At 40.1% G+C, this 14290-nt stretch overlaps 1 long non-coding RNA gene across 1 annotated transcript; it reads left to right on the top strand.

The window, feature by feature from the left end:
* The first annotated feature begins 1326 nt into the window (after positions 1-1326).
* Positions 1327-13134, top strand: LOC116073437. Its single transcript, XR_004111801.1, has 6 exons — positions 1327-1592; positions 4755-4813; positions 5640-5664; positions 7010-7110; positions 11411-11460; positions 13063-13134. It is a non-coding gene; the product is annotated as an uncharacterized LOC116073437 (long non-coding RNA).
* The last annotated feature ends 1156 nt before the right edge of the window (positions 13135-14290 follow it).

A 14290-nucleotide genomic window follows, 5' to 3' on the forward strand; every position in this document is an offset into this window, starting at 1 on the left:
CCACATGTCTGCTTCAGCAAAAACATCCTCTCTAAGACAGTTTCCAGAAAAACATCACATGACATAAGTCTCTAAAGAAACCAGAAATTTCCACTTCAGGAGCTGCTTTTTTTACTTTTTACTTTTGGCCTTCACATATTCCCTTTATAGGACAGTTTGTTTCAGTGCATCTGTGGGTGATGTTGCGTGAGCAGTAGGGACTTTTCTTATCTCTTCACCATGAGTGAGTGCCCACATAGCTCCCTAGGAAGCAGACATTCCACGTGTAGCCCTAAGAACCGCAGTGCGACTAGGCACAGAGCATCTCCACAGGAATGAGGCCTGTCCTTGTTCTTAGGTCAGAGTGAGGGAGGATGGAATATCTGGATAGGTTGGAGAATAGCCAAATGGCACCATCAGTATTTTGTAAACTCATGGTACTATCTTCAGTATAGCAGTCACAGTAGTTTCATAAAGTAAATTAGGGAGCCTTTTTTTTTTCCTTTGCTTTCTGAAATTGAGTATGTTTTTTTTTAATTGAGTATGTTTTTTTAATTTTAAGATTATAATTTCACCATTTCTCCCTCCAAACCCTTCCATATGCCCCACCTTGTTCTTTTTCAAATTTATAGCTTCTTTTTAAAATTAATTTCTGGTATATGCATATAAGTATATATACAATATATTCCTAAATACAACCTGTATATTAGTCTGTATACTTTTTCTTGTATGCCTATGTTTTCAGGGCTGAACACTTGGTATTGGATACCTAATGGGTGTACTCTTTCCTGCGGAAGACTATTTCTCTTGTTGTCAGCTTTCTTTAGCTGCCTGTCGTTCTTTATGTAGAGCCTTTGGGCTGAGGGCATCTGGACCTGCAAGGCCCACCCACTCTGGCATGTCTGTGTTGTCCTTGTTGAGCTCATATCTAGGTAGCCATGTTGATGAGACTTTATAGCTGTGGCTTCATACTGAAGGTTCTTAAATTTTATATTTAGTAAAGTTATGCTAAGGCCCAAGGAGAATGGTCTCAAAAAACCACTTTTCCTATTATTTTCTTGGTGAAAATAGCTCATTGTTTATACAGTGATAGAAAATTTTTCAGTTAAGTCAGGAATAGATGAGGCAAAATATGTACTATGATAGGTATATTCTCAGACAAACGATGTTGTGCATATAATATTACTTATAACCTATTCTTTTAAAAATCACTATTGTGTGCATAATTAGTGTGTATGTTAGTATGTCCCATGTATATGCCATGGTACATGGATGCAGGTTAGAGGACAATTTGAGGAACTGGTCCTTTCCTTCCACCACAGGTTCAATAGACCAAACTCAAGTCACAGGCTTATACGGCAAGGTGCTCTTAGCAGCTGAGACAACTGCTGGCTCAGTGACCTAGCAGATCCTGGATTTCACAGTATGGATTGTGAATTCATTCTGAAAGTTCTGTGACATAGTGTTGCTATGGTTATGTGATCATATTATGAGGCTTCGGTTCTGAATTTCAGTGTGATGTGAGACTTCTCAACATACACTTGGGATAGTGCAGAATTGTATATTTTGGTTTGATAGAGACTTCACAATGGGAAGCAGATGCTCTTGTAAAGGTAATATTCACCCTTGAATGTCATCCCTTAACTGGACTGGTCATTTCTCAACATATTTTGTTCAAGTAATCTTTCTCTTTAATATATACAATTTTGATTATCCTTTACAGTTTTATTCTATAATTTACTTATTTAATTCATCAAGTTTTTCCATAGATATTCCCTGGTGTATTTAGGACAATTTCATGGCATACATATATTTGAGACAATACATGTTGTGAGTAACCCTGGGTATCCTGGAAGTCACTATGCAGACCACGATGACCTTAGCCTCACAGAGATGACTGTGTCTGCCTCCTGAGTGCTGGGAATAAAGGCATGTGCCACAATACCCAGCTACTGCATGTTATGATTTAGATTATATGCATTGAAATATATCTCATAAAGCTGGAAAGAATCCAAAATGTTAATGTTTTGAGGTATTTTTCATAGTTATGTATATCCTTATTTTTTAACGTAGTCTCTCTTTTTCCCTGTAAGATGTATAAATTCAGGGAATTATGGACATGTGTTTTTCATTTTTGTCAAGGTTCACAGGGAATTGTACTTTCTATATTTAATTAAAGTGAAAACATTTTATGTTTTATGTGAGTCACTAGAAAGCTCAGTTATAGTTAATTTTTTCATCTCACTGTCCTCCAAAGGTAAACATTTTCATCAGCGTGTAAAAAAAATGAGAATGGAATCAATCATCAAGACTGATGAATAAGGGGGCTGGAGAGATGGCTCAGCAGTTCAGAGTACTGACTGCCCTTCCAGAGGCCTTGAGTTCAATTCCCAGCAACCACATGGTGGCTCACAACCACCCATAATGAGATTAGACACCCTCTTCTGGAGTGTCTGAAGACAACAGTGTACTCATCTATAATATAAATCTTTGGTCCAGAATGAGCGGAGCAACTGGAGCAAACAGGGTTGGCCGGAGCTACCAGAGGTCCAGAAAAAAAAAAAAAAAAGACTGATGAATAAGAACATATGTATTTAATATTGGTTTATATCTAACAGTGAGTAAATAATGTACATGTGTCCTGTAATACCAATTCAGACTATCGACTAAACAAGTCTTCATATAGACATGTAACATTGAAAAGATGTTAATAGCTAACCATTTTTTTATGTATTATGTGGCTTAGGCCTCCCAATCTTTCATTTTTGAGTTCTTTTGAGAAGTTGAACTATAGTCTTTCCATTTTTGTGCAAATAGCTAAATGTAGACAGGCCCTTATATTTGTGAAGCATTAATAATGTAAGGTAGGGGCTTTCCAGTGCTTACAATACTAGATGTCTTATTATAGAATGTTCATCCATCTATTATTCTGGGCTTTACATCATTGAAACAAGTCCACTGATCACAGTCAGACAACTGGAAGATTGATGAGAACAACACTGACCTTTCTTTAGGAGTGTGGACATTTAACTGACGCTATCTATCCTGAGTCTGGATAAAATAAAAATGGCCACCTTCATTCTAAGCAGGCATATGTCAGAAGAACAATGGTTTGGAAATTTGGAATCCAATGTCTGACTGAGACTAAGCTGGGAGGACTTTGGCAGTACATTTTCCCAACAAATAACCTTCCTGAGCATTTATACCTCATGCCCTGTGTTCATTAACTCACATACTAATAGCACAGATACACATATTCCTTGTCCCTGGGTTCCATTAACTCACACACCAACAGTGCAGACACACATGTCCTTATCCCTGTGTTCATTAACTCACACACCAACAGTACAGACACACATGTCCAATCACACACCAACAGTGCAGACACGCATGTCCTTATCCCTGTGTTCATTAACTCACACACCAACAGCACATACATACACATCCTTATCTACTCTTTGTGCACGTCCCAGGACTGGAATCAAAGACAGATAGTGATGAAAGTACCCAGACTCCTCTGTTCTTCGGTGGAAGAGCTAAGATGGGAGCCCAGATTGTGGTCCTGAAGCTGATACTCTGAACTGTTGATCTGGCTCATCATTCAGCTGTTAGTTACTATAGAGGAAGATCTATCATTTGTGCAAATATCTTGATTTCTAACAGCCTTGAGAAATCCTATACAATATATACCTCATGAGATAGAGCTCATGCTCACAAACCCCAGGGGCAGGTATTATAGCATGAATGTCAAAGTTAACCATGGTCATTATATGTAAAGCATATAGAACCCCAGGTTTTGGTTAGTTCACAAACACTGGGGATGGGGGCATGCACATTTTGGGGGTCCTGGATCAGCCCACACATCTGTCTTAAAGTCAGGATTGAGATGTTCTTTAGTGATAACAGAGGCTGAGACAATATGAGTACACAGCTCATGACAGTCACACATAAGAACACACTACCTACCACTCCAGTGCTAACACAATGCATCAACCCTCTGGCATTTCTGATGTAGAGTTGGGTTAAGTAATTCTGGTGGTCAATAAGGTCCAGATCCCTATTCTAAATCATCTCAGTGGATTTCTTGGTCAGAAATTGAATACCTACTCACACAATGTACACAAATAGATGGCATATCAAAAGAAGATCAGAGGATGATGTAACATAGATTCTGTTTATGAATTCTAGTCCCTTCCACTCTTAAGTAATCTCTTATTATGCATGAAAGGATAAGTGTATGAATAAAGTGACTTGTGCCTGCTACTAAATCGACTATGACAACATGTACACTATCAAATTTAAATTCCTATATGCTGTGACAAATACAGACTGTGAGTGTGATGTGAATATGTGTATGCATGTGTGTGTGTGTGTGTGTGTGTGTGTGTGTGTGTGTGTGTGTGTGTGCATGAGTGTGAGCTTGTGGGCACTGAAATGGATTGAAAGATAAATAGAAAGCAGTACCAGTTCTCTTGGTCTTTAGGATGGTCTGGACATGGTGGAGCTCTCATTTAAGCATACAACTTACTTTAGTGTTTTTACCCAGTTGAAGATGGATTGATTGCTTCACACTGCTTTAGCTCCCCATTACTCAAAAGGTCAAAACAACTGTCCCTGACTTTTCTTCTTGTCTACTCTCAGTCCTTTTCCCATCAAGTACAATGGTGCAGTACTAGCCCAGTCATATTTGCTAATCAACTACATCCATTCTGAAGCAAAGAGCTCTGGGTAATTCAAGCAGTACCATGTTCTGACGGTTATTTGTGTCTTCCTAGTTCTTCCAACTGACCTCCAGAAAAAGGCCTCAGAAGGTGAGGAGGCAAAGTCACCTGAGGTAAGATGATCATCACATTCCTTAAGGTAGAAGGGCTATGTTCATAAATCTGTTATTTCTAATTGATACAATATTTGAAAAATAAATATCATGGACACTATAGATATTAAGGTGTTCATTTAGGAAGAGGCAGGAATAAAATTGTACCAAGTCATCCCTGACTCACAAAGGTATACCAAATGTCAGTTTCAGATGTATTTTAGGAAGTCATTTCCTCCTGAGCAAATGTTCCTTTCTAGATGTGATGTTGTATAATGTTCAATCAAAAAGTAACAGACATATTATTCCTGAAGAACTTGTGTTTTGCATCCCCTAGGAACTCTATTTCTTGGTGCAGACCCAGGGTCCACTTAGCCCTTTCCTGCCAACCCTCTCAGTTTCCTTTCTAGTCCATCACCTCTCCACCGTGTCAGCTGCCTACCTGCAGAAACACTTTATACCAAGGGACTCCAGTGGGCACACTGGGCTGAGACTCAGGCGACTTTCACTATCCCACCTGACCTCTGTTCTAATCTCTTCAGGATCAATCTTGCAGCAACCAGCTAATAGAAGGCCCTCCTCCCAACCCACCTCCACTCCCTGGGCACCCTGCTTCTTGGTGCAGAGCGAGGCTCCCTCCAGCTCTTTCCTCCTAGCTCATCTCCATCTGTCTGTGTCACCGGATGACCTGAAGAACCATGCTCTCCCAGGGCCATAGGGCCACCTCACTTGTCTAGTACCCAGAGTGGATATCAGCACCAAAGAATAGAACACCACCAAATAAACTCAAGGCCAGGTACTTAGCACAGTCTGGGCCTAAGAGTGTTTTTTTTTCTCTATATTGTAGGTGGCACCAAGGAAGAAAAGAACTTGTACGTATCATGAGATGGGTTTCCTAAGATATTTTTGGGATAAGAACTGTATAACTCCTCTTGTCTTTTCTCAGATACACCACTGTGATCTCAGCCACCTACTGATAACTGGGACTTTATTTTAAAAACAAAAACAGAATCTCAAGCAACAAATTATGGCCCTTTGTGTACCATGTAAACATTCAGATGTGATCATCTTGGTTGGTTCTGAGATTTTGTACACCAGGATGTGTCTATATCTATTTCTCCTGAGCAGACATGACAAACACTCATCCCTGTTTCCAGCATCTATTCAATGAAATATCAGAGTGTACACTCTCTCTCCATTAATTAGTTCAGACCTCATCACAGTTATGTTTGGGGTTTTTCTATCTCTGTGAACTCCTCCCTAGAATAGTCAACCAAGACAAAGAGATAAGTGCCCCATATTCAGGCCAAGATCCACATTATATATGCAAATGTGATCCACTATAGATGCTGTGAGCTAAAATGTCCATATATCATGTCATCAAACCACCATTAACCACTGTAGAAGAGTCCCAGTTTCCCAGGTACACCTGCAGAGATAGTAGTCACTATCATGACTACTGCACTGGTCAAAAGCCCAATGTATCATCTAAGTACCATGATGCAGACATTCTCAAGTGTGAATGATAGGAAATGGCTATGTGTGCTGGGAGGTAGCTCCAGTGGTAGAGGGCCTGTCATGTAGGAGGTCCTGCCTTTGCTCATCAGCACTGTATAAACAGGGGTGCTGGCACATAGGCCTGTAATCCTAGCACTCCAAAAGTAGAAATGGGGGTTAGGAGTTCAAGGTTATTAGTAATCTCTGGATTACTTCCTGGCCAGCCTAAGCTGGTACAAAGTGCCTGTCTGACAACAACATAACAAAATGGGGAGACAGGCACAGAAGGTAAAATGAGAAACAGGGGGAAAATGTTACCCTGCCTTTAATCAGATCCTCGATCTGCTGATGGGAGAGACTGCACGTTTGTCATAATTGGGCTTCTTCTCCATGCCAGTTCTAGTGAGAAGTCATGAAAGGCTTTACTAGTGTAGAGGCTAACCATCAGGTGTCACCCCATGCTCATTAACTCTGCTGTTAAATCAGTTCTGTGCTACCATCTCATCCATTTAGACTGACATCTACCTGCACTGACCATACAATACATATTTTAAGTGTGCGCTCACTCATGCATTAGCTTCCAGAAGTCGTGTTCTGAATCAAGTGAGTGTACTTGATGAGATCAAATATTTAAAGACAGAACAGTGAACTCATTCTCCTCTTTTAAAATACCATTCTGCTATCCTAACTCGTTTTGCTGTGAATACAATCCATTTTCAGCTCTGATGAGAAGACTAAATTTTAAGAAAAAAATGCTGTGACACAGTGCTATAGTTTCAGTAGAACATCAAAATGAAGAAATCTGCAGCACTTTTTTGAAGGTATTGTGGAAATTTAAAAATTAGTTTGTTGCTCACTATATGGATTATACTGTTCCCAGATGTAAAAGGAATAAAGCTGTCATGCAGCACTTTTTAATATGTGAATATTAAATTCCCTAGCTCAAGAGAACTATGCTATAGCATTTAAAGAGATATTTAAGAATTAATTTAAAGACTTTGACCAGATAGTTCAGTGGTTTAGAGCACTGGCTGCTCTTGCAGAGATTGTGAATTTGCTCTGGGCGGTGGTGGCATATGCCTTTAATCCCAGCACTTGGGAAACAGAGGCAGGCAGATTTCTGAGTTCGAGGCTATGCAGAGAAACCTTGTCTCAAAAAACAAACAAACAAATAAAAAAAGAATGTGGATTTGCTCCAAAGCACCCACATCTTGGCTCATGACCATCTCTAACTGCAGTTCCAGGAGATCTGACACCCTTTTCTAGCTCCACAGATACCAGGAATGCATGCGCCACAGACTCAGATGCAGGAAGCACACATGTACACATAAAATGCATTTCTGTATCTATTTTGTTCTCATTGAATGATATGGAACACAGGAAATATGAGGCTGCTTTTATGTCGGGTATTGTGGTTTCCCTTGCTGTCAACAGCAGGGTGTGTGTGTGTGAGCCCCTGTCTTCTCAGTCGGCAATAGCTGAACAGACCAAACAGAGTGTCAAGAAGATGCAGGGTAACTGAGAGAGCTGCAAAGTGAGGAGACGGGAACACGTAGGTAGTGATGGCATTCCTAGTCTGAGCCATGGAAGAGTCTAGGAACACCAGGTCGTAGTAGCTGTTTGAGAAGCAGTGGGAAGGAGCGAGTCAGTTTAGTGTCCCTCCAAACAGGGAGAATCACAGTGTGCTCCTTACTTCCCTCATTGCTGTGACCAAGCCTGACAAGAAGCTATTTAGAGGTGGAAGGGCTTATTCTGGATCATAGCTCAAGAGCATAATTCCATCAGCATGAGGAAGCCATTGCAGGACTCGTGGAAGTCGGAAAGCAAGTACAGAGGTCAGCCCTTTCCATTGTATCTGTAGGCATGCATTTAGGAAGCAGACATGGAACAAGCAGGGCTTGGCTCTCAAGCCTCAAGTTCTGGCCCCACAGTTCATTTCCTTCAGGAATGGCCCACCTATAAACGGTTCCAAACCCTTCCCAAACAATACCACAAGCTGTGAGCAAGAGTTCAAACACAGACTATGGGGGATATTTCACATTTAAACCAGAGCTTCTGAGATAACGAATCACAGTAAGCCAACCCAAAGACAATTTTAATTAGAGAGACAGACTCTTTCTGCATTAAAAATGGGAAACTCCATTTCAAATCCCCTGGCAGCAAAGATGGCTATGTAAGTTTGGAGCTATGTGTGATTGATCATCTTGTGTCACATGAGCTGGACTCTAGTAAAAGCACAGTGACTCAGTTTCTCCTTTATTGTCTCTTTCTGATTCCTCTTCTTAAAAAGGAAGCAAGTATACTCCAAGCAGAAATTGCTTCTTTCTCCTCTTGGTGCCTTCCTTCTTTAACATGTATTTTACTTATTTCATATGTTCCATTTTGTTGAAACCACACACATATCAGAGATGGAAATTTTTTAATGGTAAGTATGTCAGGATGAACATATGTGATACAAACATAAATCTACTTTGTCTTTTTTTAGTGGCATAAATAGAATGTAAAATTTACATGCATTATATGAAGAGATGAAGCTTTCAAAAACACACCTGTTTCCATTCCTCTTAATGTCCTTTTGGAGGGCAGGGAGGACAGCCAGCTGCTAAAGTTCATGCCTTGCAAGCATAAGGACTGCCCTGTGACTTGGCCAGTAGCTAAATATAAGAAGATGTGGTTTCCAGGTCTTATAATCATAGATGTTTTAATATGAAATGTTAACCCATCCAGTGTTCTGGGGTTCCTCTGACTCTATGGATCTATTGAAGACGCTGCAATTGGAGCATCCTGGAAAGCAATGTCATCTTTGCTTTAGTAGTGGACACTTAGTATGTACTCAGGCTAACACAAGCATTGTTTAAAGGGTTTTGGGGCTTTTTTTTTTTTAGTATTTTTGCTAATTTATTCTTATTCCTTCCACATGAATGTTTTGCCTGCATGGTAGTACACTTATCACATGCATGTTTTGTGCCTACAGAGGGCAGAAAATGGAACCAAATCCCCTAGAACAGGAGTTTCAAATAGTTGTGAACCTCTTTGTGGGTGTTACACACTGAGCCTTGGTCCTCTGCAAGACTAAATGCTTTTAAGCACTGAGCCACCTCCCCAGCCCCATTTAAAACATTTTTGGCTGACTTGTCTTACCTGAGTCTGTGTGAAATTAAATTGGATAAGTAGGCATTCATTCTAGCACAGCGCCTTGTGAATTTGTAATTGAGGGCTCTCTGGATGAATCCAGGAAGCATTCTAGGCTGTGAGGTCTAGAGCAGTGCAGTCTGCCAATACCTAAGTTTCCTGGGCATTTGTGCAACGTTATGTTCATTATGTCACTAGGGACAGCATTGCCACACGTCCTTCTCTACTTCTGATGCACATCCCGTGGTGTGACCAGAGAGACAGTGATGAATGTGTCCAAGCTCATGGTCTCCTAAGCGAGGAGGCCAAGGAGGGCATTGGATATGTAGTCTCTGATTCTGAGCACCAGACTGTCGCTTCCACCATTCAAGGAAATTATCTTCTGTTTAAGTCTCTGAATCTCTGACACTAAAGAAAATGCAAGTGATTAGGAAGAGTCTACACTTACATAGTCTGGGGCAGATATTGGTGCAGAAAGGTCAGATTTCATCATTTTTTACAATGTGGAGAATACATTGGAAGGTTTTGTGTTGATAGGGAGTGGTAATGCTCACCACTTGGGATATCCATGCTCTGTGAGTATATGTCACTCATCACGCTTGGCTTTAAACCCATTTCAAAATATGAGACCTTCTATTGATATTTAAAGTATAAGTTTCACCCAGAAGTTGTGAATATGTGTGAGCTACATACCTTGGTACAGTTACACATATGTACCCAGGGTAGCATTCCAGTATTAGCATGATGTTTCACCCTTGTGAAACTCTGATGTGGAACTATGCAATCTATCCTCAGTGGTCCATGGGTGCTAGATCATCATCCTTCCTCACCTTACTGTGAGCTGGCTGGAGCGAACCCAGGCAGCCACTTCACACAATGAATACAAATGATGACAGAGTAAAGGAAAATGGGAGAAATCAATGTGATGTGTAGAGGTGACTTTAAAAATGTGAGAGTTTCAGTATCTTATATTCTGAAACAAGCTATTATTATTTATGTTGAAAGATGAATAGATCCATATTATTTCATCTTAAACCTGATATTCTATTTGTTTCTCTGGTTCAAATGTACATTATGAAGAGTAAAGCCTTTATGCTAGGGCTCGTGAAATAGATCTTTAGGTAAATGTGCTTGCTTCCCAAAGCTGGTGGCCTGACTTGCATTTCCAGAATGCATATACCATATAGAAGGAGGAGAGGGGAAGAAAAACAAAAACAAAAACAACAAGAAAAAAGAAGGAGAGTGGGGGAAACCCTCCAAAACTGGGACTGCAGAGGTGACTCAGTCGTTAAGAGCATTTACTACTCTTCTACAGGACCTGGGTTCAATTCCCAGCGTCTGCATAGTATTTCACAAGTGTCTACAATTCCAGTTCCAGGGGTTCTGATACTCTCTTCTGGCTTCTGTGGGCCCCAGCACATACATTTACACAGGCAAAAGACTCATACATATAAAATAAATATTAAAAAATTCAAAATTCAAAACTTTCCTCTGTCTTCCAGACATGTCCCATAGCATGTGCACTCCACCGGACATCATGTATACACATACAGAAAAAAATGTGATTCTATAAAACATCCTACATGCTCAATAGTGAACATAATCTCTCACATATCCATCTACAGTGGTTAAAATACATTTGACAGGTATTTACAAAGTAGAGTCAGTTTTCCTGACCTCAAAATTGTCTGAATAAGTGGTAGAAATCTGGCATTTTACGCTAACATTTATTCTAGTGTTTAGCCAATCCAACAACTGTTTCATGCTGTTTAAGATGGATTTCCAATATATAGAAAAGAGAAAAGTTGTGTTCATTTGTCTCCAATGCAGCAGCCCAACCTTGCTTGTTCATGAACTACACACCCCTTAAAGTTAGCAATTCAAACTAAATTTATATACCATTGTCTATATCAAGCCTGAAGCCCTTAGTATTTAATAAGTGGTACCAAGAGCTGAGAGTTAATTGTGTTCTCTTTGTGTTGTCTGAAGACCAAATGAAGACCTTACAAGAAGAGGAGGCAGAGCCACCACTCATTAAGGTAAGATGGCTCTTGCTTTTCTGACATCGAAAGGCTACACTCATGTTACCTTTATGTTTTAGTGGCTATGACATTTGAGTAAAATAAGCTGATCATGTACAATATAGATATTACAGGCTTTCCTGTGAGAGAAGATGCAATGGCATTGTACCAGCTCATCCTTTATTGAACAGGGCACGCAGATGTAAATATCAGATTCTGCAGTGTATGTTAGGGGACCTTTTCTTCTAACACTTGTTTTGCTGTTTTCATGAAAACTTGTATGATTTTTACTCAAAAGGAGGCAGGAACATTATAGATAAAAAAAAAAAAACTTTGTATTTTTTTTCTATGTCCTATCATTTTTCCTCTGGGATAATTTTAGTTGTTAAGACATATGGCATTTGATCCTCAAATGCTAATGTGGTGGAAGCTTCCCATATCCAACACAGGGGCACTAAGGTGTGAATCTTTAAAGCAAGAAGCTTAGGGTAGATAATTAGAACATGGAGGCACCTCTTAGGAGGGATTTATCTCACAAGAGCAGACTGATAGAAAGTTCCTCCACCAAGTTTCAATGTAGCTTTGGGGAAACACTTAGTGCAGGCCAAGGAGAGTTGTTTTGTTATGGGGTCCTCTTAGACCTAAAATAACTCAAACACCAGGTCAATGCAGATGACAGAAATTGAATGGAATCAAGCAACTACTGATCAGTCAGGGCCACAGAACAGACTCGGGAGCTGAACTGAGACCCCAAGCCAGAATATTACAGAGTGTATATGCTTGAAAACCACAAACATCTGTGTCTATGTCAACCTATAGAGGGTGTAGGCTTTACAGTTCAGCCAATCAAATCCATTTGTTCTCTTGTGGTTAGGAACAGTCATTCTGCTTTGGGGAACAAAGGTGAATAACAGAAGCTGTGGTTGAAAACAATCACTATGTTTTGGAACGGTCATGCTTTGGGGAGCACGAGATGACTGACTATGGGAAGCTGGTGAGAACCAGGCATGCTGTTTTAGGGAAGGAAAGAGGAATAATGGAAGCTCCCTTAGGGCCTGGGAACTTGAATTAGTTTCATCCTATGATTAAAATGGAGTCTGAGACAAAATGGCAGCACTTAGGACAAATTTATTTTGTTTGTTCCCAACAGTCAGATGTGGGTTGAATCAGTAAAAGTGAAAAAGAAAAAAAATGCTTAATTTTCTTCACATGGTGCAGAGCTTTGGGTGTTTGCTGACAGTATCACACAGCAGGATAACATAGAATCTTGATCTGAGAACCTCCTCTCTTCCTGCTACCATTGTCATAAATTCTCAGGGAAACCAGAGATGTGGAAACAGAAGTTAGCTTGATCTTAGCCTAGTGGTTCTCAGCCTTCCTTCCTAATGCTGTGACCCTTTAACACCCTCATGTTGTGGTAACCCACAACTATAAAATTATTTTTGTTGCTACTTCGTACTGGTAATTTTGCTACTGCTGTGAATTGTAATATAAATATCCATTATGCAGGATATCTGATATACATTCCCTGTGAAAGAGTCATTTGATCCTCCAAAGGTGTCATGACCAATAGGTTGAGATACAGTGCCTAAGCCTAAGTGTATTTTTTGTAAATTACAGGTCCAGTTGGAAAAAGAATGAAGATCCTGTTTGTATTCTGTAATGATTCCTATAATATATTTTATATAAGAATTGTGTGAGTACTCTTTGGGTTTTGTACAATGCACTACCATTTTATGAACAATGTCCTGGCAATGGCGATTGCCCATTTCTGGCATACCTACTGACAGCCCAAGTAGCAAATGCATGTGTGTGTAGGCTCTGCACTCAGCTGAGTTGGCTTAAAATTTTGTACATCAGGAAAAGTCTACATGCACCTTTCCCTAGTAGATATGCCAATGACCTAACACACTTTCAAATGTCAGGGTTTTTTTCAATGAAAATAATCCAAGTTCACACTTTATCTGCATTCATTAGTTCAAATATCACCACAGTTTCATATGGTAGATTCATTTCTCAGCATTCCCTACCCAAGAAGAACCAATTAGAAGACAGTGGTAAGTCGTCAAGCTGGCCATCTGTCGGGGTAGCACAAAATACGTTCTCACACATGTGGTATAAAAGTGATACTCTAAGGTATAAACCCACTGTCACTCCATCAAGACGTGAGTGGCCCCACTATAGAGGAGCTGTAGTTTCCTAGCATATACCCACTAGGCCAACCCTCAGGGAACAGAAACATGGCCATGACTGCAGCAGTAAACAGTAGCATATGACTCCAGCTGCAGTCCTTCACAACAGAAAGACACAGAGAGCCTCAGGTATACTGGAAGGTTTGTGAAAAGAAGCCCTGGATGTAATTCCCAGCAGTATATAAACAGGGTGTTGGCATGGAACTATATTCCAGCCCTCAAGAAGGGCATGCAGGTGGACCAGGAAGCCAAAGTCTTTTTCAATCTCAGGAACTTCCTAGCAAAAGACACTCTGAAAACGGCCACCATCACCACCACTAACAACAACAACAACAACAACAACAGAGAAGGGACACCTTGCAGGCTTGAAGGCTTTCTTAGCAGTTGAGAATGTGTTCTACCCTTGGAATGCACTTGATTTCAGTTGGCAACATTCAGGTAAAGTAGCTCTCAACCACCCATAACTGCAGTTCCATGGGACCTGACACTTTCTTGCCCCCCTAGGACACCTGCACATATCTGCATTTAACAATACAGACACACATGCATATACATAATTTTTTTAAAAGCCTATTTTCCTCTATTCACATTGAATCTGACAATAAGAGACTATATATATATATATATGCATATATATATATATATATATATATATA

Source organism: Mastomys coucha, unplaced genomic scaffold (genome assembly GCF_008632895.1).
Source record: "Mastomys coucha isolate ucsf_1 unplaced genomic scaffold, UCSF_Mcou_1 pScaffold23, whole genome shotgun sequence".
Taxonomy (NCBI): Eukaryota; Metazoa; Chordata; class Mammalia; order Rodentia; family Muridae; genus Mastomys; species Mastomys coucha.